Here is a 26,420-nt window from a genome sequence, read left to right on the forward strand (position 1 = left end):
TGAGTTTGATATGGCTAAATGTTCTACTTCCCATTATTTACAGAAGGACTTACAACTTTGTGTAATGAACTAGACTTAATGGCTTAGAGACGTCTATTTCTCAACAGTTGGTTTAGCTGTAACTATTTTATCAATTTGCATTCGTTCTCATGCTATTTACAATTCGGGAGAGCAGCTGTGCTAAAGCTGAGGCCCTCTCTCAGCCTGTGAGGTCACTAACTCTAAATAGTTCAAAGGGACTCTGGGCCCTCCAGTTGTGGCACTTCACCTGCTGTACACTTCAGGACAGCTCCCAACCTCAGCTTGTAGAACTCTTTTCATGTTTGTTTTCCTGATATCTTCTTTCCTCTTTTTTAAAATGAATATGTTTCTTATTTTTTCCTGATATTTCCATCTCACTTAATTTGTCAATAATTAAGCCTTGTGTTTTGTGTTCTAAAATGCTATCATTATTTTTATAATACTTGTTTAATGTTTCAATGCCTTGTTCCTACCTGGAAAGCTCATTGACTGAAGGGAGACCCCCTATTGTGTCTATAGACACATTATTGTCAATATGTGAGATTTCTAAGTTTGATCTTTCTGAGTGAGGGGGTTAAATAAAGAGAGGTATGGAAAACAATAGCATATGAAGAATAAATAACTATCTTTGAAGGAGTATCAAGCATGGAACCAGTGCTCCCATCTAATGGCCATGATTTTAATATCAATTATGACATGTTATGAAATAAATTGAAAACTGTTGATGATCATAGATACATGAGAGACCTCAAACAGAGTAGCTGACCTTTCTTATGGTCTTTGTATTACCAATGAATGATAGAGATAAAAAACTATTTATGAGGTACAGTATTTCCTTTATAAAACTTTTTTCTATGAAGAATTGGTGAGCTGAGGTTTATATTTATATATTTATGTCTAATATTAAGTTTTTCACTTAAGCACTTTGTTATAGATTCTGTTCATTTAAATCTAATAATAAATAAAACATTATACTAGCAAAAGTGTTTACTATGAGTTTACACAAGCCGACTTCAGATATAATTTGGTTTTGAAAAATGAACAAGATGTGAAAGCAGCCTGTCATATATATATGGCTACATTTGGACTTCATTGATTTTCAATTAGGGAGCCTAATTAGTTAGAGTCCGACAAGAGAAGTACTACTGCCATTTCTGAACTATGACTCTTATGAGTAACAAAATGATACACATTAGAGACTGAAACTTGAACTGTTCAAATGGAAAGCCCCAGGTAGTAAATCTATAAAATGCTCAAATATTTTATCTTTTTCTACCCAGAAACTGATGTTTCAACTTAATAAGTCTTCTGGATGATGGCTTCTAAAACCAGATGTAGTCTTCAATATGTGTGTATACATGTGTATGTGTACGTATGTATATGTGTGTCTGTGTACATGTGTGTCTGTGTGTGTACATGTGTGACATTTAACTGGTATATTTTTATATACTGTAATATACATATAATTCCCACATTTCCTCCATCTTCACAACATATATCCTGGTGAAAACATTTTCTATGGCAAAATAAAGCAGTAAAGATCAAGGTCACTGTCTCTTTATGAAAATTTTAATTCATATCGATGTAGCAACTCAGAACATTCTTTTTTAGTTGTTAACTTCTCTCAACCCTGTGTTAATCCCTACACTTCTTTGTGTGTTCTTTCTATTAAACTAATAAGTCTAACTTGGCCTGTTTTAGAAGCCTGTAAAAATTGTATTCAACTTCATGCTTTCTTCAATACTATGTCTAACTATATATTTATCTAGATAGGCATGTGTAGGTAGAATGAATTAGATTTTTGTATACTGAAATATTTTAACATGAAGAAATTTATTGAAATTTCCCCAGTAATGATTATGTGTTTCATTAATTTCCCTTTTATTATTATAATGCTTCTATAAGAACAATTGTATGTACCTGATCCATTGGATTAGAATTTTTATGGAAGACACCGTATAGCTTCCAAAATTATAAAATGTATGTTTTTAGTTTCACTATATGAAATTCAATTTTCTACTTGCACAAAGACTTAAATTATTAAGACTTTCTCAAAATCCCAGTAAGGTTTTTAAAATAATAGCTTTTATTATAGTTAGTAAAACAGTAGTTTCTATTTTTTAATTTTAATTTTTCTTAATGTAGATGGAAATATTCCATTCACTGTTGAGTATTTCTTTTCTGTGCAACATGTGTTCATATTTTTGTTTCTTGTGCTGGTAGGCTGTTTACAATATCCAGTGATGTTAAGAAGACTTTTATCTATATGTGTTCTGACAACATTCTCCATTTGTGTACATTTTATAGTCTTAATGACTTATTGTGAATTTTCTTGTAATCACAAGAATACAAACCATACTACTTTTTTGATCAACAGAATTTATAAATTGAATGTGAATCAAGAAAATGGTATTTTTACTGTAATTGTTTCATTTAAGAAATCTGTTTACTTCTCAGAACTCATAAACATACCAAATATATCATAATTTTGTTTAAATATTTTGTTTAAAATGATCAGCCTCTAAGACTTTTAACCCATCTGGCATTGATTTTTCTGTATTCTATGATGTCAGGAACATGATCTTCTTCTCCTTTTAATATTTGGAAACATGTGATTGTACTCTTGTTCAAAACACCAACATTCCCATTAGATGTCATGATTCGATATACGGATATGTTTTATTAGGATGCTTTTGGTTGTTTTATTTTCCTGACTGACTGACTGACTGACTGACTTACTTATATGTCTGTACAAGAAAACTTTTGCTCTTGATCAAGAGGATATGCTTAAAGAATAAATAAGGAAGATAGGATGAGGATATGAACTTGTTTTTATCCTAAATCAGAAGGTAACAGTATATTTTCCCCATTGCTGCAGTCTGAGCACTGTTTTATTCAATTTGGTTGGTGTTTGAAAAATATCAGTGCACAGGAAGTAGAAATGAAGGAGAAAATCAAAAGGGGTCACTGCTCCAGAGGGAAAAGACATGCTTCTAGAGATAATCAAATTCATATAATGAATGGTGAAGAGAGGTCACTTTAAAACATTTGCATAATAGATTAAATATGAGGGAGTAAAAAGATTTGACTTCCTTGTTCTAAACACAAGTTTTATACTAGTTGATTTAATCCAGTCCCATACACTTAATACTCATATGTACTATAGCTTTATTAGACATCTTGACACACAGAAGAACAATTTTTCTGAAATGGGCCCTGCTTGAAGAATTCTGTGACTGTATTATTTTTATTCTCTTGCACATCTAAATTAACAACCCCCCCACACACACATGCGCGCGCGCATACACACACACACAAGAAAATTCTGCTTATATAACAACTTACCAAACTGTTCTGTTTTTGTTTGTTTTTATTTTATTTTGACTTTTTGTTTGGGGTTTTGAAGAGCTTCTCAAAGTCACTCTGTAAAACAGACTAGGCTTGAACTTAGATCACCTGCTTCTGTATCCCATGTGCTTGAAATAGTGACACCAACAATTACGTGTGTGTGTGTGTGTGTGTGTGTGTGTGTGTGTAATATGTGTTATATATATGTTACACGTATTATATATATATATATATATATTTGATATATACTGATTATCTGAAATATACTAAAGTACTAAAGTACTAAACATACTACAGTACATTCTTCTCTTGAGTGTACACTGATAACTTGCCATTAGTGACTCGCTATTCACTATCTTCTAATTTAAAAACTAATGAAATGATTTTAATCTTATTTTTTTACTTTCACAAAGAACTTGAGAAAGTTAAAGTAAGTAGAGGTGAAATTGTCAATTTTTCTATTTTTATTTTTAGCATTACTATACATAGGCCTTCTTGAGAAATTAGTTTTATTTATTTTAAAATGAAATGCTGTTAGTTTTATATTTATTATATTTACCACAGATATGTTTTATATATGTGTATGTGTGTGTGCGTGTGTGTGTGTGTGTGTGTGTGTGTGTGTGTGTAGGTGTATGTGTGTGTTGAGTTTCATATGCTGCTTGTGAACTTCTTAAACTAAGTTGGTAACTAAATTTCAAATTTCATTCTGCAATTGATACTGAAAGTAGTAGATTGTTTCTTTCTTTGTTTTGAGTACTTTTGCTGTCATCACTGCATCCCATTTATTTATTTTGAGACTAAGTATTTTCTTATTATCAGAATAAAGTGATCCTTGACTCATGTGTTGTTAAATGTATAATTTAAATTATTGATTTCTAACTATACAGAAATTTGAACAATTTAGTGGCTACCTGATTTTCTATAAAGAAAAAGTTATCTATGTGGAATTGAGAGCTAAGAATTTTAGATGTTTGAATAAATGAATGTATTTAAAAACAATATGCTTATCTATAAGGGTAGGACCACAGTTCTCTACATGTACTCTAATGTGGTATTTTATTTATTTAATAATTTTGTTTTGTATTTTTACTGAAAATTAAATTATCATACAATATATTCTGATCACAACTTCCCTTGCCCATCTCTTCACAGATTCTTCCTACATTCCAACCCAACCAATTCCCTGCCTTCTTTATAAACAGGCTAAGAAAGAAATTAAGGAAATGACACCCTTCACAATAGTCCCAAATAACATAAAATATCTTGGTGTGACTTTAACCAAGCAAGTGAAAGATATGTATGACAAGAACTTCAAGTCTCTGAAGAAAGAAATTGAAGATCTCAGAAAATGGAAAGATCTTCCATGTTCATGGATTGGCAGGATTAATATAGTAAAGATGGCCATTTCGCCAAAAGCGATCTACAGATTCAATGCAATCCCCATCAAAATTCCTACTCAATTCTTTATAGAGATAGAAAGAGCAATTTGCAAATTCATTTGGAATAACAAAACCCCAGGATAGTGAAAACTATACTCAACAATAGAAGAACTTCTGGGTGAATCACCATACCAGACTTCAAGCAGTATTACAGAGCAATAGTCATAAAAACTGTATGGTATTGGTACAGAGACAGGCAGATAGATCACTGGAACAAAATTGAAGAGGCAGAAACGAACCCACACACCTATGGTCACTTGATTTTTGACAAAGGAGCTAAAGATAGGATTTTCAACACCCAATGGAAGAAAGATAGCATTTTCAACAAATGGTGCTGGTTCAACTGGAGGTTAGCATGTAGAAGAATGATCCATTCTTATCACCATGTACAAAGCTTAAGTTCAAGTGGATCAAGGACCTCCACATCAACCCAGATACACTCAAACTAATAGAAGAAAAAGTGGGGAAGAGACTCGAACACATGGGCACTGGGGGAAATTTCCTGAATAAAACACCAACAGCTCATGCTCTAAGATCCAGAATCGACAAATGGAATCTCATAAAACTGCAAAGCTTCTGTAAGGCAAAGGACACTGTCATTAGGACAAAACGACAACCAACAGATTGGGAAAAGATCATTACCAATCCTACATCTGATAGAGGCCTTATATCCAAAATATACAAAGAACTCAAGAAGTTAGACTCCAGAGAGCCAAATAACCCTATTTAAAAATGGGGTACGGAGCTAAACAAAACACTCTCAGCTGAGGATTATCGAATGACCAAAAAGCACCTAAAGAAATGTTCACCATCTTTAGTCATCAGGGAAATGCAAATCAAAACAACCCTAATATTCCACCTCACACCAGTCAGAATGGCTAAGATCAAGAACTAAGGTGACAGCAGATGCTGGCAAGGATTTGGAGAAAGAGGACCACTCCTCCATTTTTGGTGGGATTGCAAACTGGTACAACAACTCTGGAAATCAGTCTGGTGGTTCCTCAGAAAATTGGACATTCTACTACCTGAGGACCCAGCTATACCTCTCTTGAGCATGTACCCAAAAGATGCTTCAACATACAACAAAGGCACATGCTCCACTATGTTCATAGCAGCCTTATTTACAATAGCCAGAAGCTGGAAAGAACCCAGATGTCCTTCAACAGAGGAATGTATACAGAACATATGGTATATCTACACAATGGAGGACTAATCAGCTATCAAAAACAATGACTTCATGAAATTCATAGGCAAATGGAATGAACTAGAATATATCATGCTGAGTGAGGTTACTCAATCACAGAAAAACACACTTGGTATGCATTCGTTGATAAGTGGATATTAGCCAAAAAACTCGAATTGCCCAATATGCAATCCACAGAACACAGGAAGCTCAAGAAGGATAACCAAAATGCATATGGTCTCACTCCTTCTTAAAAGGGGAAAAAATCCATAGGAGGGAATATGGAAGCAAAATTTAGAGCAGCAACTCAAGGAATGGCCATTCAGAGCCTGACCCACATGTGGTCCATATATATACAGCCACCAAAACTAGGTAAGATTGATGAAGCATGCTGAAAGGGACTGGATAAAAATCTCTTCTGAGAGACACATCCAGAGAATATCCAATACAGAGGTCAATGCTAGCAGCAAACTACTGAACTGAGAATAGGACCACCTTGGGGAGAATTAGAGGAAGTATTGAAAGAGCTGAAGGAGTTTGCAACCCCATAAGAACAACAATGCCAACCAACCAGAGCTCCCAGGGACTAAACCACTACCCAAAAATATACATGGACAGAGGATGCATATGTAGCAGAGGATGCACCAGTGGAAGGAGAAGCTCTTGGTCCTGCCAAAGTTGGACCTCCAGTGCAGGGGTATATGGGGGGCAGTAAGGGGGATGTATAGGGGAATACCTGTATGGGGAGGGGGAACGGAGGGAATGGGGGCTTATGGAAAGGAAACCAGGAAGGGGAATAACATTTGAAATGTAAGTAAAGAAATATATCTAATAAAAAAATTAAAAAAGAAACAAACAGGCAAATAAAAATAAGTATAAAAAAGACTGAAAAGTTATCACCTACACACATACATATAAAACTCATAAAAACACAGGAGCAGCCACAAACCTCATGCAATCAAAACACCAAAGAGCTAAAGAAAAAAAAAAAGCAACTGAACAAGTTATAGAGATGGCATTTAATTCATGTATGTAGATCATCTACTGCCTGGTATGGAGCCTACACTTAAGTGTGGGTTGAATATTAAGTGAGATTTCTTTGGCAAAAACAAAAAACATAAACAAAGCAAAATTCTTGTCTTCACTTTCTTTTGAACATTTGTCAACTAGAGATATTTATTTGTTTTATGAAATGTGAGATCATGATCCTCTTACCTCTCCTAATTTTCAGACACCATCTACCCTTGACCTTTGTTGGCCCTGTGCATGGTGTCCCAGACTCATTGAGTTTATATTGCATCAGTCTTATTTTGCCTAGAAGACACAGTTTCCTTGCAGTCATCCATTCCCTGCTCCTTACTTTTAAGATCTTTCTGTCTCCTCTTCTTCCTAATTGCCTGAGCCCTGGAGTGAGAGGTGTCATGAAGACATATCTTTTAGAACTGGGTGTTCCAAAGTCTATTATTCTCTGAACGGTTTCTGTTTGTGGATCTCTACATTAGTTCCTGTCTACTGTAGGAGAAAGCTTTTATGATGAGGACTGGAGAGAGGAGAGACACAGAGAGAGAGAGAGAGAGAGAGAGAGAGAGAGAGAGAGAGAGAGAGAGAGAGAGCAGGATGTCATTAAGAATAATTTTATTGGTACATTCCTCTAACAGAACAATTTTGTCTTCTGTTAGGCTCATGACCTATCTACTCTTAAGATCTCAGGTACCTGAGCTGTGTATGAGTGAGTCCCATCTTGTGGAGAGGGCCTTAAATTGAATCAGATAGTGTCTGGTACTTCTACAATGTTTATGCCATTACAACACCAGTGTGTCAGGCAGGCAAGGGACTATTGCAGGTCTAAGATTTGTACCTGAATTGGTGGTTACCTTTCTTCTCATGTAATATTCAAAATACTTTCTAGTAACATGAACACTAACCTTTTTCTGGATGAAATCTCTATTGGGTACCAATTTGATGTCTTGATGCTATTCTTTATTCCCCTCAAACCTATTTTTTTATCTTCATGTTGTAAATTTTTTTTAAAAATCCATGTTAAAATGTTTTATTTAATTGTACATTTCTACTTTGTATATTTTGAAACTTTAGTATATGGAGTTTGTAAACTTTTAATTACTTCATCATTCTGAGGAATAGAAACATCATATTAATAACTTTTTCCTTAGAAAGTACTTTGTCTAATATTGATATGTACATTATATTATTAATTATATTTTGAATTATATATATATATGTGAGTATAAATATATATATATTGAATTTTTCCATATCATCCTGCTTCACAGAATAACCACTTGAGGAATTATGTGGAGATGGAGGTGAGTTCTTGATGATATATGTAATATCTCAATATTGTTTTCCATAGCTTTCTTATCTTCAAATGTTTAATTCAACTACAAAATTTGCTACCTAAAATTCAGAACACTATTTATGCTCTATAAATATTATTTTAGCTTATTCTTGCAAAAAGTGCTTGTTAAATACTACTTATTTCCAATTTACAAGGGAAACATTTTAAAGTAAGAGCCTTTAACCAAAGCCACACAGCTATTAACTTAAAAACCATATTTTATCCTACATTACAGTAACTTTAAAAAGTGTATTCTTTTATATCACCACACAAATTTTCTAAACTCCAATCCCCTGAGATGATTCCAAGACAAAGTTTTCTACTGGCCTTGTTCATCTTTCCTTCAGAGGCAAGCCCCTGTTTGAGAACATCTCATACTTACACACTCAGAGTGAACTTTAAAAAAATTCTCATGCATTGGTTCCAAAAACTTTTGATGTAATTTAGGGAAAGAGATTTTGTTTCATGGTAAATCAAAGTATGGGGACTTATTTTTCCATTTCAGGAAAACCAGTCACTAGTTCCCAGGTCAGAGAGTTGATTAGATTTACTGTTTTTAATGCCAAGTTTCCCATGCTCAAGTTTTAGAAAGAAGGAAAAGTGGAAGTTATATTTTAAGAGCTTTTTTTTCTTAAGTAAACAAATTTTTAAAATAAACAGTATTTGTTGAATTTCATGTTGTGCAAGATTTCCATTGTTTGAAGTAAAAGAAATGTGATTTTCAGAAAATGAATTATCTATGCATTATTTTGCTATTTTATACCTCCACAGCATATACCTATTTCTATCTGTTTAAGAGAAGACTATGGACACATACCTCTATTTTTATGAGAATAATTTTTTAATAAAAGGACAAATCTTTGCTACTGTCTTTAGTCATTAACGTCTTATATTTACTTGTGGTGTAAGTGATTGTGTGCTTATACATGGGCAAATGCAAGCTAAAAGTGATACTGGATCTCTTCCTCAATCTCTCTCTCTCTCTCTCTCTCTCTCTCTCTCTCCTCTCTCTCTCTCTCTCTCTCTCTCTCTCTCTCTCTCTCTCTCTCTCTCTCTCTCCCTCTGTGTGTGTGTGTGATGTGTATGTGTGTGTTTCACACATATGAAGGCCATACATTGAAATCTTGTGAATTTCTTTACTGATCTGTACTGAATTTAGTAAGACAGAGGCTGTCACTATGCCTGAAGTGTACTAATGATTTGACTAGATTGACTGTCCACCAAGCACCCGAGATATTCCTGTCTCTACATTCCATGACCTTTGTTATTGACATGCTCCATGTCTACCAGCTTTTACATGAGTGTTACAAACAAAAAGGCAGGTCTTCTGTGCTTGAACAGAAAGCACTTACCCACTGTGCCACTATTCTTTCCCTCCTTTGCATTGTAGGAAGGTTGATCTATAATTGATTGTTGTGAATATGCAATGCTAGACAATTTACTTATAGAATTTATGATGCTCTTTTCTGAAATATACCTGAATAAGTAGATATAACGAGGGTTAAAAATATGTGTTTCAATTTATTTTCTCATCTAGTAATATTAATTATTTCCCTAACATCAAATTTGCAATTATTTGGCAATTTGGCAATCCCTTAAAATGGAAAGGATTCTATATGTATTCTCAAGTATGTAAATACAAAATTCTCATTCTGTATAATGCTACTTTATTTATCTTTTCAAAGATGACTATTAACAAAAAATAAGTCATGAATTTGGAAGAGAGCAAGGAGGTGTAGAACAGACGGTTTGTATGGAGGCAAAGGGAGAAATGATGCAATATAACCACACAGGCTAAAATAAAAAATTTTAAAATGTATAGAATATATGAAGCCTTTTTCTTAAATATAGCTAATTAAACATACAACAGTGCTTATATATGCTAGGATACATTTACCAAATGTCAGGATTCCTTATTTGTAAAGACAAAAGCCACAGAAACATTCTTAGTAATAAAATTTAAAAAATTAAGTATTAACTATGTACTAGAAACAATTTAATAAAATGTACTACACTTATATCTTCACGGTGGATAAATATTTTCTCTTATTGGTTATTTTTTATTTACATTTCAAATGTTATCCCCTTTCCTCCACCCAACCACCCACCTCTTACAGCCTCCCCGCCCTGACATTCCCCTACACTGGAGGGGTCCAGCCTTGGTAGAACCAAGAGCTTCTCCTCCCATTGGTGCCCAGCATAGCCATCCTCTGCTACATACTCAGCTGGAACCATGGGTCTGTCCATGTGTACTCTGTGGATGGTTGAGTTTAGTCCCTGGGAGCTCTAGTTGCTTGGTATTGTTGTTCTGATGGGGTTGCAAACCCCTTCAGCTCCTTCAATTCTTTCTCTAACTCCTGTAATGGAGACCCCATTCTTAGTTCAATGGCTTGCTGCCACCATTCGCCTCAGCATTTGACATGATATGGCTGAGCATCTCTGGAGACAGCTATATCAAGCTCCTGTCAGCATGCATTTCTCGGCTTCATCTATATTACCTAGTTTTGGTGACTGTATGTAAATGGGCTGTATAACCAGTTGGGGCAAGCTATGAATGGTCAATCCACCAGTCTCTACTCCAAACTTTGTCTTCATAGCCCCTCGGATAAATATTCTTGTTCCCCCATTTAAGGACTGAAACATTCACATTTTCGTCCTCCTTCTTGAGCTTCATGTGGTCTGTGGATTTTATCTTGGATAATTCGAGCGTTTGGGCTAACTTCCACTTATCAGTGAGTGCATACCATGCATGTTTTTCTGTGATTGGGTTAGCTCACTCAGGATGATGTTTTCTACTTCCATCCATTTGCCAATGAATTTCATGAAGTCATTGTTTTTGATAGCTGAGTAATATTCCATTGTGTAGATGTACCACATTTTCTGTATCCATTCCTCTGTTGAAGGGCATCTGGGTTCTTTCCAGTTTCTGGCAATTATTAATAAGGCTGCTATAAAAATAGTAGAGCATGTGTCCTTGTATGTTAGAGCATCATTTGAGTATGTGCCCAGGAGAGGTATAGTACAATGTCCAGTTTTCTGAGGAAACTCCAGATTGACATTCAAAGTGATTGTACCAGCTTGCAAATCCACCAACAATGGAGGAGTGTTCCTCTTTCTCCACATCCTCACCACCATCTATTGTCACCTGACTTTTTGATCTTAGTCATTCTGATTGGTATGTAGTAGAATTTCAGGGTTGTTTTGATTTGCATTTCCCTGACGCCTAAGGATTTTAAGCATTTCTTTAGGTACTTTTCAGCCATTCAGTATTCCTTAGCTGAGAATTCTTTGTTAAGCTCTGTACTGTGTATTCTAATAGGATTATTTGGCTCTCTGGAGTCTGACTTCTTGAGTTCTTTGTATATTTTGGATTTTAGCCCTCTTTCGGGTGTAGAATTGGTAAAGATCTTTCCGAATCTGAATGGTTGTGATTTTTGTCCTAATGACAGTGTCCTTTGCCTTGCAGAAGCTTTGCAGTTATATGAGGTCCCGTTTGTCCATTCTTGATCTTAGAGCATAAGCCCTTGGTGTTTCGTTCAGGAAATTTTTGCCAGTGCTAATGTGATTGAGGCTTTTCTCCATTTTTTCATCTATTAGGTTGAGTGTATCTGGTTTTATGTAGATGTCATTGATCCACTTGGACTTAAGCTTTGTACAGGGCAATAAGAATGGGTCGATTTGCATTCTTCTACATGCTGATTTCCACTCAAACCAGAATCATTTGTTGAAAATGCTATCTTTTTTCCCACTGGATGATTTTAGCCCCTTTGTCAAAGATAAAGTGACCATAGGACTGTGGGTTTATTGCTGGGTCTTCAATTCTATTTCACTGATCTACCTAAGTGTCTCTATACCAAAACCATACATTTTTAAACACCATTGCTCTGTAATACTGTTTGAGGTCAGAGATGGTGATTCCCCCAGAAGTTCTTTTCTTGTTGAAGATGGGTTTCACAATCCTTGGGGTTTTTTTTGTTTGTTTGTTTTCTTTCTTTCTTCCTTCCTTTCTTTCTTTCTTTCTTTCTTTCTTTCTTTCTTTCTTTCTTTTTTTGTTACTCCAAATGAATTTGCAAATTGCTCTTTCTAACTTTATGAAGAATTGAGTTGGAATTTTGATGGGGATTTCATTGAATCTGTAGTTTGCTTTTGGCAAAATGGCCATTTTTACTATATTAATCCTACCAATCTTTCCAACTTCTGAGATCCTTTTCAATTTCTTTCTTCAGAGTCTTGAAGTTCTTGTCATATAGATCTTTCACTTGCTTGGTTAGAGTCACACCGAGGTATTTTATGTTATTTGTTACAATTGTGAAGGGTGTCATTTCCCTAATTTCTTTCTCAGCCTGTTTATCCTTTAAGTAGAGGATTGCTACTGATTTGTTTGAGTTAATTTTTTTATCCACCCACTTTCTGAAGTTGTTTATTAGGCTTAATAGTTTCCTGGTGGAAACTTTGGGGTCACTTAAGTATAATATGATATCATCTACAAATATGGATATTGTGACTTTTCTTTTCTGATTCATATCCCTTAGACATCTTTTTGTTTTCTGAATGCTCTGGCTAAGACTTCAAGTACTATATTGAATAAGTAAGGAGAGAGTGGACAACCTTATCTAGTGTAGGATTGCTTCATGTTTCTCTTCGTGTAGTTTTATGTTGGCTACTGGTTTGAAGTATATTGCTTTTACTATGTTTCAGTATGTGCTGTGAATACCTCATCTTTCCAAGTCTTTTATCATGAAGGGGTGTTGAATTTTGTCAAATACTTTTTCAGCATCTAATGAAATGATCCTGTGACTTTTATCTTTGAGTTTGTTTACATAGGGGATTATGTTGATGGATTTCCGTATACTGAACAATCCCTGCATCCCTGCAATGAAGCCTACTTGACCACGATGGCTGATTACTTTGATGTGTTCTTGTTTTTGGTTTGCACAAATTTTATTGAGTATTTTTGCATTGATATTCATAATGGAAATTGGTCTGAAGTTCTCTGTTTTCATCAGGTCTTTGTGTGGTTTAGGTATAAGCGTAATTGTGACTTCATGGAAGGAATTGGGTACTTCTCATTCTGTTTCTGTTTTGTGGAATAGCTTGGACAGTATTGGTATGAGGTCTTCTATGAAGGTCTGATAGAATTCTGCACAACACCCATCTGGTCCTGCGCTGTTTTTGGTTGAAACTCTTTTAATAACTGTTCCTATTCCTTTTGAGTTACAGGATTGTTTTGATGGTTTATCTGATCCTGATTTATCTTTGGTACCTGGTATTTGTCTAGAAAATTGTCCATTTCATCCAGATTTTCCAGTTTTGCTGAATATAGGCTTTTGTTGTAGGATCTGATGATTTTTTCAATTTCCTCAGATTCTGTTCTTATGTCTCCCTTTTCATTTCCGATTTTGTTAAGTTGGAAACTCTCTGTGTGTTCTCCGGTTAGTCTGGCTAAGAGTATCTTTCTAGTTGATTTTCTCAAGGTGGCTAGACCTCCTATAGGCCTGTGTGTCTCACTCCTGTAGACCTGTTTTCTTTCAGTCGGATCTGGGAGCAGAGAGCTGCTCCTGGGTTTGTGTGACCTGAAAACTCCAGGCTGGTTGCTTGGTGCAGAAGAATTGGCCTTACCTCTGTTCTCAGGTGGGTAGGTGCTTCTGGCAACTAATTTTCAGCTCTATGTGAACTCAGAAACCTGAAAGGTCCTGCCCCTGACTGCTCTTAGGTCGATTATATTGTGGAATAAAGTTTGGACTGCACTGGACCGGTTACTCTTTGGTCAGTAATGTGAGCAGAAGTGGTGGTTTCCCCTGAGGTCTCAGGATTGTTTGCACTTCTGAGGGTACAGTTCTCTTCCTCATGGAATTTGGGTGCAGTGAGTTGTGGGGGTCACGGTTTTTAAAAGCTGAGTAGTACTCCATTGATTGGATGTACCCTATTTTCTGTATCCATTTCTATGTTGAAGGGCATCTGGCTTCTTTCCAGCTTCTGGCTATTATAAATAAGGCTGCTATGAATATAGTGGAAAATATGTCCTTGTTATATGTTGGAGCATCATTCGGGTATATGCCCATGAGTGGTATAGCTGGTCCTCAGGTAGTACAATTTCCAATTTTCTGATGAAACTCCAAACTGATTTCCAGAATGGTTGTACCAGCTTGCAATCCCACCAACAATGAAGGGATGTTCCTCTTTATCCCTATCCTCGCCAGCATCTGCTATGACATGAGTTTTTGATGTTAGCCATTCTGACTGGTGTGAGATGGAATTTTCAGGGTTGTTTTGATTTGAATTTCCCTAATGACTAAGGATGTTGAAGATTTCTTTGTGTCAAGATTACATGATCATGAGGGAGGAAATTGTTCTGAAGTTCTCTTTCTTTCTTGGGTCTTTGTGTGATTTAGGTGTAAGCGTTAATTGTAGCCTCATAGAAGGAATTGTGTAGTGTTCCTTCTGTTCTATTTTGTGGACAGTATTGTTGTTAGGTCTTCTGTGAAGTTCTGATAGAATTTTCCACTAAACCCATTTTGTCCTGGGCATTTTTATGTTGGGAGAGCCAGTCTTAATCCAATTTGGAATGAAATAATTTAGACAAAACAACTACAAAGTTTCTAATTTCACCTATTTAAATCAGGCAAACTGAGTTATACTGTTTAGTAGTAAATTTTAAGAATATAACTATAAAGAAAGTAGGCAAATACTAGCAAGAAAATGCTTTCCAGTTTGATTGGGCTGTTTTTTTTTTGAAGTTTTGCTTCTAGACTGCCAGTCATTTCCTGCATGTTTATCTTATCATAATTCAATAAATTATGAACTTAAATTCTAAATCTATTTCACATTTGCATATTTAATCATAAAAGGAGAATAAAAACATACAAAAATATTTCATTTTGAATGAGGTACATTTAGTTAAGAGTCTACTCATAAAACAAGAGGACATACTAATAAAACATGAAAAATCTTGATGTGTCAGATGCTGGGATGAGGTGTGTCAGAGACAAGCAGAGTCTCAGAGCTTGCTGGCCAGCCAGGGCAGTGAATCACTAGTCTCTTGGTTCAGTCAGAGTCTGTCTCAAAATTTAATCTTGATACCGGCAAAAATCCACCTGACATCAAACTCTCATCATATCATGCACATGGCCATTTTTATATATGTTGATTATGTGTATGTTTTATATGCATATATGGTATGTACTATATTATAATATTATAAAATATATAATTTAATCAGATATAAATAGAGACAGTTTTGACATTTTTATTTCATTAGCCATTTAGTACATAGAGGAACTTTTAGCCGATCAATGACATGCACATATATATATACATAAATCTTCTCAAGTCTTTGGACTTGAAGATTAAATAGCTTTATTCTTTAAATAAATACTAATCAAAGGGAAATTGTGTCATTTTAAATGCAGGTTGATAAAATTGAAAATATTAAAATACATGAATTTACAAGTTAATATAATTTTTTCTCATAAGTTATTCTTTTAATATGTATTATAATCACTCACTCAATTTGGTTTAATTGAAAAACATACTAACAGCTTGCTCAATTTTAATTGTCTGCTGCATTCATTTTGATTTTTGTTTTGTATCATTATAGTTTTAATCTCAGAATAAGAACAGTCTTATAAATTGATAACAAAATTTCTGAATTTAAAATTAATTTCAAAATTTGAATGCATCCATTTTAAAATGGAAGCATGAAAAAATATATCCAAGGAGAGGAAATGAGTGATTATTCAAGTATATTAAGCTGACTAAACTTATCAAAATGACATTAGTTGAAGATGTGTTCCTTACATTGATTCTTCTTTATGTACATGGTAAATGAGGCTGCCAATATTACATGATAATTAAATATGTCAATGGTATTCATCTAGAATAACATATAAAATGATAAGAACCAAGAGCCTAACAAATAAGTATGAAGTCACTAGCATATAGGGAACTGGTGATGGAAGAGGAATGGTCAGGAAGTAGGAGTATGGAAACATAAAATCAAGACACATATGTTCAGGGAAGAAATAATCAACACAATATAAGCAAGTAAAATAAGAGTATACTCTAATAATTTAAGAAAAAATATTGATTGATGATAGAATTAAAGAAAACTTTCAGGACATTTATGGGTAGACTTTTTATGCCACAGTGGGTTGGTTGAACAATGCAGAGAAACAGAGGAATCTGAAAATGGGACTATGGGCTACTTTTTGAAGGGCTTGACACTTCCAAGAGCTGGGCAGGGTGATAACTAAAGAGTAAGTTGTTCAGAAAGGTGTGGCTTATTTGAAAATGAAGGAAATTTAGATCTATTTATACAATAATTTTAACAAAATGCATAAGACTGTAAAGAATAGAGAAAGGAGCAAGATAGGTACTTTTCAAGAACCATACTAAAGGTGAGAGGAGAAGAAATCCAGAAAAATGCCAAAAGCATTAACTTAAATGCTGAAGGAGGAGTACATTTGTAAAGCCATTTGGAAGAGTTGGAAGCAGTGGCTGCTGATTACCATTTGTAACATTTGAATGATCCATTTTCTTGCAAATAGATAGACCTTGGATGAAGTAAGGAGTGAACTAGTATGGAGAAGAATGTAGAGGAATTTTAATCCAGCAACAGGGCTGCTCTGATTACATCCAAAGACCTCCGAGGTCTGTGTGATCTGACTATAATACAGATACACTCATAGTACTAACCTTTAATCCCAAATGTAGAGAAGATTAGTTTGAAGAAGGAAGTAGCTATGTTTGAAAGTGACATCTAACTGAAGGGTATGCAAAGTGGTGAATCAGAGAAAGATTTGACAGATGTGTCAGAGATAGGTTATGCCCAACTCTCTCAAGGACAGCAGAAGAAAGAGAAGGTATTCAGAAACAGAACAGGTAGAGAGTGACACTGCTGAGAATCAGTGCAGGAAACGCAGAGCACTGTGGTTTAGTTCTTTGGGGAGTTCACACAGATCAGTAACGGTCAGCAGAGGCAATGGAAGCTAGGGAATAAAAATACCTGAAGATTAAATCAAACTGCCAGAGTTAGTTCGAAGCTGAGCAGAGCAGTTCAATGAGAAGCTGAGACATCAAGAGCAGTTGAGTTGAAGTAGCCAGCCAGAGTTCAGAAAGGGTGAACTTAGTTAGCAGTTTAGCGGTTAGTCTCATAGTTAACAATACATCAGGTGAATAAAAGTTACTTTTGCAGAGGAATAAACATGAAAGCCATGATTTGCAATACAAAAACAACAGAGGTACAGAAACGAAAATAGATTGGCTCAATATGGGTAATTTTCTAATTTTAAGAGATTTATTTATTATTTTCTATTTACTTTATTTTTCATTTTTAGTTTATCAATGTCTGTATGTCTCTGTGTGGAAATATGCTTATAAATACAGATGCCCATCAGGACAAGATAAGATCTGAGGCATTGGTATTTCTAGCATCTGTGAACCACCCAACCTGAGTTCTGGAAACTAAACTTGGGTCCTCTGCAAGAGCAATACAAGCCAGTAACCACTGAGCCATCTCTCCAGTATTGGAGATTTCTAAAGGAAGATATAATATGAAAGAAAAATTATGTAAGAGATATGAAGAAAGAAGAAAAGCAGCAGTAGTAGACCAAGGAGTCTTAGTTTGAAAATAAACCAATTGAGGCTGATAGAGACAGAACAAAGACCATAGAGGTCGATGGTGTTGATTCATTTGGACAATGCAGATGACTGAAGGAAACATTGAGCACAAATAAATTGCACAAGAGTGGACTTTAAAATTTTAGAGATGCACCAATTATATGTGAGAAAAAACTTCAAGTTTGACTGTTTGATTCCTACAATGAAAATTCGAAAGTCTGAAATCACCAGCTAAATAAATCTTATCATGATATACTTTTTCATTTTCAATATTTTGTCGAGGCAAAGCTCACATACAGTATTCAATTGTTCCTTTTTTTACATGTGCAAAATCTATTTCAATTATGTAAATCAACTTAAAAATACTACCTTCAATTATTTCCTCATCACCTTGGGCTATCACGTTTACTTAATACTGTGAATCAAATGTGATAAATATGTTTCCTTCTCTTCCTCCATGAGCTACCAACATGATAAAAGAGATGTGTCTCCAATCTTGGTGTAACAGAACAATCTAGCACCCCAAACACTCACGAGACCAAAACAAGTTTGAGGCTAGAATGAGCAAGACAGCATGACCCTACATCAAAAGCAGCAAAACAATCCATTGCCCATGGACTCTGCTGATTGTGTCTGCATACATTTGTCCCTGCTTGTATCTGTCTTAGAAGCAGGTCACTTGGTCCTTCTCTGTCTACTCCCCTTAGAATTTGATGCTAAGTGGGGCCTTGCTTTTTCACCATTCTTTACACAACAGTCATTTTCAGTACTTCCTAAATTATGTTCCTTTTTATAATTTTTTTAATTCCTAACAACCAGCACAATTCTTGAGACAAGCTTCTCATTTAGTTTACACCAGTGCCAAGTACCATGTCCTGCACAGAGCAGATGTTCAATATATTTATAGAGAGATTTAGTGTCTTCTTTGGTTGCTTGGTAGCTATATTGCCTGAACAAATGATGTCCAATATTTTCCAGTATAACTGCAGGAAGGAAAGCATCATGCCTTTGACCACTGAGTGATAATCTAATGAACAGAATTGCCAGTACAATGTCTAGCAGATAGAAAACTATAATAGATTTATCTTACAAGTTAGTTTTGGTATACATTGTGTTGATCTTCTGCTCTTATTTGATATTGAATATATATTAATATTCAAACTTCCATAAGAATGTTTTACCTAATATTAAAGTTTCTTTAGGATGAGTGTTGTATATTATATTAGTGTATCTCACATTATGAGTATGTATTTTAAATATGAATAAAATTGAACAAATCTGTTTCAGATATGATCAATCAAATGAACTAATTCCATAGACTTGTTTACTTTTTACATCTCAGGCAAATAAAAACAGGATTATATTGTTCTTCTTTATGTGTGTGTATATGTTGTGTATCATGTGTATTCATTTTTACATATACACAGGAGCAAGTTCACATCATGTGCTGCAATTATGTGATGTCTCTTTGATTTTGACCCAGAGATGGTCACTGATTCCATCTAGTCTATTTTCAAAGAAGTACAGTCATCTGTAACTACATATATGTGCTTAGTGCCACAAGGAACCATAAACATGCAGGGAGTCAATCTGCTGAAAAGTAGGAATTAAAATTTCTGCATCATATGTAAAATACTTTTTCTTCAATGACTACAGGTTAAACTATGACAGTATGCCATATATCATGTGTTGCATATGAAAATTCTGATCTAGTGTACTTACCACATAAGCTTACAGCAGGGATAATTTGCTGGCATCAGATACAAATGCAGCTGCAGATCTAATACCTTCCTCCCTATACATGTCCCCTGCTCCTAAAGCTTTGCCAGTATCAGCCACATGTACTATTCAGCTGAATATTGTTTTGGAAAGTAAAATATACATAAATTTTGATACAGATGATCTGTATTAAATGGTATTTCTCAAAAAAGTCTTTTAGCAGAGATGAAATTCTTAATTGCTTTGTGATCAGCATTGAAATTTCTATTTCATAAATACTAGAGAAGATTGATAAATATTCCATTATACAAAAAGAAATGAAGCAATAGAGACATGACAAAAGATATTTAACAGTATAAAATTAATTTCTTCAGTAGTTCCATCATGAAGAATTACAGCAGCCATAATCCTCAGCCATCAAGTCCATTCCTTTACTATGTCAATCTGATATGATACTGATCAGGAAGTTTTGAGTAATATGCATGTCACAACCTCGGAGAGGAGAACGGATTTGACTTGTCTATTTGTTTGTACATATTTTGAATTTTTAAAATGACACAATATAACTTGAAAAGGAAACATTTGATTGCAGGAGTTCATATGTAGTCTTTAGATGTTTTCATAAACCTTTTTATCTATAGTTGCAGATTTTTTTCTTGGATGCCTAACAAACACTGAAATCAGTTTGCCTCTCCACTTACCCTTTCATAATGTTCATGACACAGTCCTGTGTAATTTGACACCTTGGAACTTTAAACAGACTCAGAATCTTTTGGACCTTCTAGCCATCATCAATTCACATAGTGTGCAGTAAATCCAGCTCAAAATAAACAACACAGATGGAATGAAGGCTTAGAGTACAATGTCAGCAGTATCCACAGATTGACAGAGCTAGTTAGGCTGCCAGATGCACAGAATGTTGTTCTAGCTCCTTGTTCTTTATAACTGGACTTGATGGAGTACATCAGTGTCAAACTCCTTGCTGCTTTCCACACGCACACGCACAGAAACGCACCCGCATAAACACGCACATTCCTGCGCTCTATATCAACGGAACCATCTGCTCTCAGCTTTACATGTGGTAGCTAGCTAACTATCCTACTGTGCCTGGTCTCACCGACTGCTTTCCCTGGAAACAAATGACAACAGTTTTTATCTTGTGCCCTCCTTGGCATTATAAAATAAGGCTCTTAACATTTCCATACGCATATATTTTACATGCATTTTTATAAAAAAAAATCTCGTCTCCGTTTTATTTACTGAATCACCAGGGAATGGCATTTTTTTTCTTTTTCTTCCCACTCCTAAATTGAGATTTTCTATGTATCTTCACATACTAGATAGATCCTTCTAACTAAGATTTATATGAAAGCAATATATGAAAAACCAATGAGCTACAGAATCATTTTCTTCCCTCAACATTATTTTGTATAGATTCCTTGTAAATGGGGGTGTACAAAATGTTGTGAAGTAAGGAAATCATTCATTCCTTATCACTTTTGTGTACATAATTTTATTTCCAGGGATGGCCATGCTGGAATTAGGATAAGTGGATTGTATACACATAAATTATTTCCATGTTCTGACTGTATCTGGAAGCTTGTGTTATGCCACTCCTTAATACAGAATATTTTTCTTGACCTCTTTGTTATCACATGTGGTACGTAGCTATGAAATAGAGTATTTTGAAAAATGATAGTCACATTTTTAATTCAAAAATTTCAATTATAAAATATTTTCAAATCAATGTAACTATTTAAACTCAGAGTCTGAAGGGGCAGGAGAGGGATACCTAGCATGGAGGAGAGAAACTTTACCTAGGTTTGGACATGCCAAATATCTCTTCCTGACCTATTTTCACGTCTGGCATCTGTCTTCATGACAATTTCTCTAGAAGATCTACAGAAATTATACTCACCTTCTGGTAACTAGGTAACATAATCTCCTGGAGGCTAGCTAATTGCAGCCCACGATAACCTCACATACAGTAACTGTTAAATTTTTCATTTCGTTCAAATTATTATGGATCAGTGGAGAGGGTATTGATTTGATTCATTAACAGATTCCCAGTCTGTTCCAAGGTTAATGACTGCATGTATCCCAATTACATCCTTAACAGGTTATACTGTAGAATTGGTTCAAACTGCTTTGTACATTGTGTATATTTCTTAGCTGAAAGGTTTTTTAGTAATTTGCAATTTAACATATTTTTCTCCTCCTCTTCCTAAAACGATGAACTTGTTTGATAGAACTTATCAAGATGATACAAAAAAAGAAAAAAATAAAAAGAAAGAAAGAGAGAACCACAAAAGCTTTTTGTGGGATCTGTCAAGAGCGAGAGTAGCAGTTTGAGTCAGGTAAATAATCTGCGATTCACTTACATTTAAAATATTAATCACTGTAAAAAAGGAGTTGATCTTTTCTCTTGGTATTTTTTTGGTGCCACATTCTTCTTGTAAAAGGGCCCTTTTTCTATAACTTTCATTTTCTGAATGCACATTATTGATGATATATTGATGATATAATTCATCATAGAAAGGTAGAACCTGAGTATACTTTATTGCTTATAATTCCAACATCTCTTAACTGCATTAAAAAAACAAATAAGCATTAAATAACTAAAAGTACAGTATCCATATATCCTTGAGTAGAATATTAGTAAGTCACACCGTAATGATTAACAGGTACTCTGGCCATGTCTGTAAGGCCAGAGTCAGTCTGGGTTCTCCTGAACAAATAGAAGACATTGGTTTTGACAAACTACAAATGTAACCGTTTTACTTGTTGTTGTTGTTGTTGTTGTTGTTGTTGTTGTTGTTATTGTTGTTTTTTAGTCCTTCTGTGCTCTCCTTCTACCCTCTGTCCTTTACAACACTTGCAAGCCTAGTTTACTGTGCATGTTCAAGCCAGTGAAACATCTACCCTATTCTGAACGAGAGTTATTGAAGCTGGAGAGTGTGTACTTTTCTTTTTGATTCTTTCTGAGGAAGCTCAACTTCTTGCACATATTACTATGAAGTCCATAATAAGAATTACATTTTAAAGATTATTATTGCATTTACTATCCACATGCCTTCCAAACAAGCATCATGCCAGACACCTTCTGGAACCCTCAAGATTCTGACAGAGACTGGGGACTCAGAAGCCAAATGGGAATCATCAGGAGGAGACTTCAGTTCTACAATCCATTAAATAAAACAATAGAGCCTGCAGCTGAGCTATTAAAAAGAGTAGAGCAATTTTTATTTCAATGGCTACATTTTATTTCCTCTTCTGAGTGACTGTTAACAAAGGGCGGCTGAAAGGACTGGATAAAAAGCAGGCATCAGATGCAGGATCCATGAGTTAAACAACATTATTAGATACAATTTCATAAAATCTACTTGCTTTTTTGCTACTAGAAATCATGTCCTTTTGTCAACTTGTGGTCACATCAGCACTTCTGATGTAATTTGCTCCAGCTGCAGAGCGTAGCTGGCCTGCAAATCAAGAACCAGAATGAGGACAGGCAGGAATAACTCAATGGCTTGGATAATGTGCAAATCACTACACTTCTAGCTATTAGTCTACTTTTTTTTTTTCAAAAAATTTGGAAGAGGAAACATTTATCTTTAGCTAAACAGCCAATCAGCCACCCTCTTAAGAACTGGTTTTTCTGGTTATCTTTCACTGAAGTCTAACCATTTTTTTGTGATGCTTTGTAATCATGACATTATGTATTTAAAAAAAACACACACACACTTTGTTCTCCATAGAAGGTAATATGAACACCTAAAACCAAGCAGTAGCTGCTTTTCCCTGATGCCCCTAAAAATATTCTACAGATTAAAATAAATATTCCTAGGCATGTTGTTTATTCTTTTTGCATTTCGAGTGTTTTTCTCTGGCCTGCTATGCACAGGTTTACAAAATAACATACACCCTTCTGTCAACAAGCTGCTCCAAATGCCTCAATTCCAGACAGAACATGAACCCAGTCACAACTGAAATGCAATACTATTTATTGATTCAGGCATGAATTATCATCGTCACTTAGCATGAAACTTTAGGCTGTTCTCTTTGATGTATAGGAAACTCTCTTGACTTATATTGAAATCAATTATAATTGGATCTCAACCGTTTAAGAGTTCAGCTCCAATTGAACACTCCGAAATCATTCTGTATACAAAAGAGTTTATAAACAAAACAAAGCTCGACTACTCTTGCATAGCTAAGCAAATCGATACAGATAGTGAGCAAAAAACAAGAGGGCAGGCCGCAGCATGTGCAACTGCAGGAGTTTAGTAGAGACAGAAGCACTGTACCCGTTGTGCAGCGGCAACACCAACCTGTTGTTCTACCAAACAACATCTTCTTTCCTGTACCACAAGTATCAAGTGCTGGATGCTGTCAGAAGTGAAAGGCCATCATGGCACCTGTCACCTTTGAATATTCATTGCTACAGCCAGTACCCAAATCTGAAGTTCTAGATGGGATGCTCACTTTATCATCATGAAGCCCGTGGGAAATTTCATGAACACTGAACACATTTGGAGCACCTTTGTTACAGAGAAGACAGAAAGAAGGAATGTGCCACTGATCCATGGCACTGTCTCTGTCAGCTCTTTGACAGGAGAGCACAGGGAGGTAGGCATGAGTCTAGTGCTCTTTTCAATGAAAACACATTTTGTAGGGTAATTTGCAAACAGTCAAAATTAAACGTAGTTCTCAAATCAGAGTGCAAGTAATCATGTTTTTGTTGTTGTTTTGTTTTGCTTTTCTGGGATGTATGGAGGAAGTTTTCAACCATTCTGAAAGCTTTAAAAATTGGCCTCTGCTATTTACCTGTCACTGAGCCTCGTGGGCTCTCTCTCATACAGAAATAAAATTTAGCTTTTTGTTTGAGTCTATGAGTTTCACATCTTTTTGGATATATATGATATGAACAGTTATATTATTTCTCACTTTGGGTGGGTGGCAAAATTATGGTTTATTTAAAGTTTATTTAAAGTGGAATGAATTTTATATGATACTGACTGACAAAATACAGTGTTTAACTATGACATTAAATTGTTCCCTTTGTTCAAATAAATGAAATACAAAATGAATGAATTTCAAAATGTTTTTACCTTTCTATCAAAGAGAAAACACACAGTTTACAGGGAAAAATATTTCGTGAAACAAACTTTGATAAATCTGATCGTTCTTTCTAGTCTGCCCTTAAATGGCATCAGTTCATGTGGAGCTAGACCAAGGGATTGGGGAAGCAGAGCTCTGAGCTACACAACTGCTCTGCGCGTTCTACCGTCTCTGCATAGCCTAGAACAGGCTCTTCTGTACACATCTCTAAACTGTAAATAGGATCTGTAGGCACCAATGGAAGGAGAAGCCCTGGGTCCTGCCAAGGCTGGACACCCAGTGTAGGGGAATGTCGGGGGGGGGGGGACGGGTATGTTTGGGGAGTGTGGACATCCTCATAGAAGGAGAGGGGGATTAGATAGGGGGCTTATGTCTGGGAAACTGGGAAAGGGAATGACATTTGAAATGTAAATTTTAAAATGTCCAATTTAAAAAAAAAGATGCAGTATAAAAAATAAGAGAGCCACAGATATTTTTAAGACCACCATATTTATACTTCTGTGAAATCTTTTTTCTCCTCTTTTCTTTCTTAAGACAGGGATTCACATAGCCCACACTAGGCTTTACCTCACTATCTAGAATAGGAGTAATTTTAAGTTCCTGGTGTTCTCACAAGTGTTCACTATTTGAAATGATCCTCTAGTTACGAGATATCAGATAGTAGAGTCTAGGATCTTGAATTTTTGTCTAGAATGAAAGAACAAGCAATGGGACATTCTTTCTACCCTTTTATTTCATTGAAAATCTGGGGGTGGTAGTGGGTTAATTTTTGTTGCTGTCAAAGTTGTAATTAACTTTTGTATTACTTAACTGGTTGTGGCAGCTACATTCAAATATAATGTTTGGTACTGTATCTAACACATCATTCTTTTGTAACAATATGGCTTCAAGAATATTGTACACTGAAGTCTCACATCCCATAGTTATATAAAGTATATTTATGACACTGATTTTCCTGCTATTCTGAAAGTTTCAGTACGAAATGGGAAAGATAAAATGTTCCCATCGTAGCAGATTCAAAGAGTCAAAGTTCAGTATTAAAATCTGACATATTTCCCAGTTTGTATATCATTTTGCCAGTTGGTTTTGTTGGCAGTTGGCCTCTCAAATAAAGAACAAACTTTACCATAATATTAAATAATCAGCATTTATTTTAATTTTGCTGTATTTTATCAGTCCTCATAGATATGTCTATGGAACATATGATGAGACATGGAATCGTATGTTGGAACTTGCTGAAAAAATTGTGTTGATATTATAAAAGAAATAATTACCTTATATCACAGAACTTCCTGTGAAGATTAAGTTGCAGAAATAAAATAAAATTACACAACAAAAAACAAACAAACAAACAGAAAGAAAGAAAACACATAAGAATAGAAGAGAAAGGAGATGACAAATTAAGACAGAAAATCCCTTGGAGCCATTTCTGTGACTTTTTTATTTCCTTTTTAAAAAACAATATTTGCTGAATTTACATCCTCTTCTGAGAGGGTAGAGACTACCTTGGGTATCCCTCGACCTGGCTATATCAAGTTTCTCCAGGACTAGGTGTATCTTTTCTCACTGAGGCCAGAAAAGAGAGCTCCCCTAGAAGAACATTCCACAGGCAGGT

General features: G+C 35.1%; 1 long non-coding RNA gene across 2 annotated transcripts in view; it reads left to right on the forward strand.

Moving 5' to 3' along the window:
* LOC120100657 (uncharacterized) overlaps positions 1-7,098 on the forward strand; it is an 88,041-nt gene extending 80,943 nt beyond the window's left edge. Inside the window, exon 3 of one of the 2 annotated variants that reach the window (XR_015673583.1) lies at positions 4,525-7,098. This is a non-coding gene — a long non-coding RNA (uncharacterized LOC120100657). The remainder of the gene's footprint in view (positions 1-4,524) is intronic. The other variant, XR_015673594.1, reaches the window with a different exon arrangement.
* The last annotated feature ends 19,322 nt before the right edge of the window (positions 7,099-26,420 follow it).

The sequence above is a fragment of the Rattus norvegicus genome, chromosome 2 (genome assembly GCF_021556685.1).
Source record: "Rattus norvegicus strain SHRSP/BbbUtx chromosome 2, alternate assembly SHRSP_T2T, whole genome shotgun sequence".
Taxonomy (NCBI): domain Eukaryota; kingdom Metazoa; phylum Chordata; class Mammalia; order Rodentia; family Muridae; genus Rattus; species Rattus norvegicus.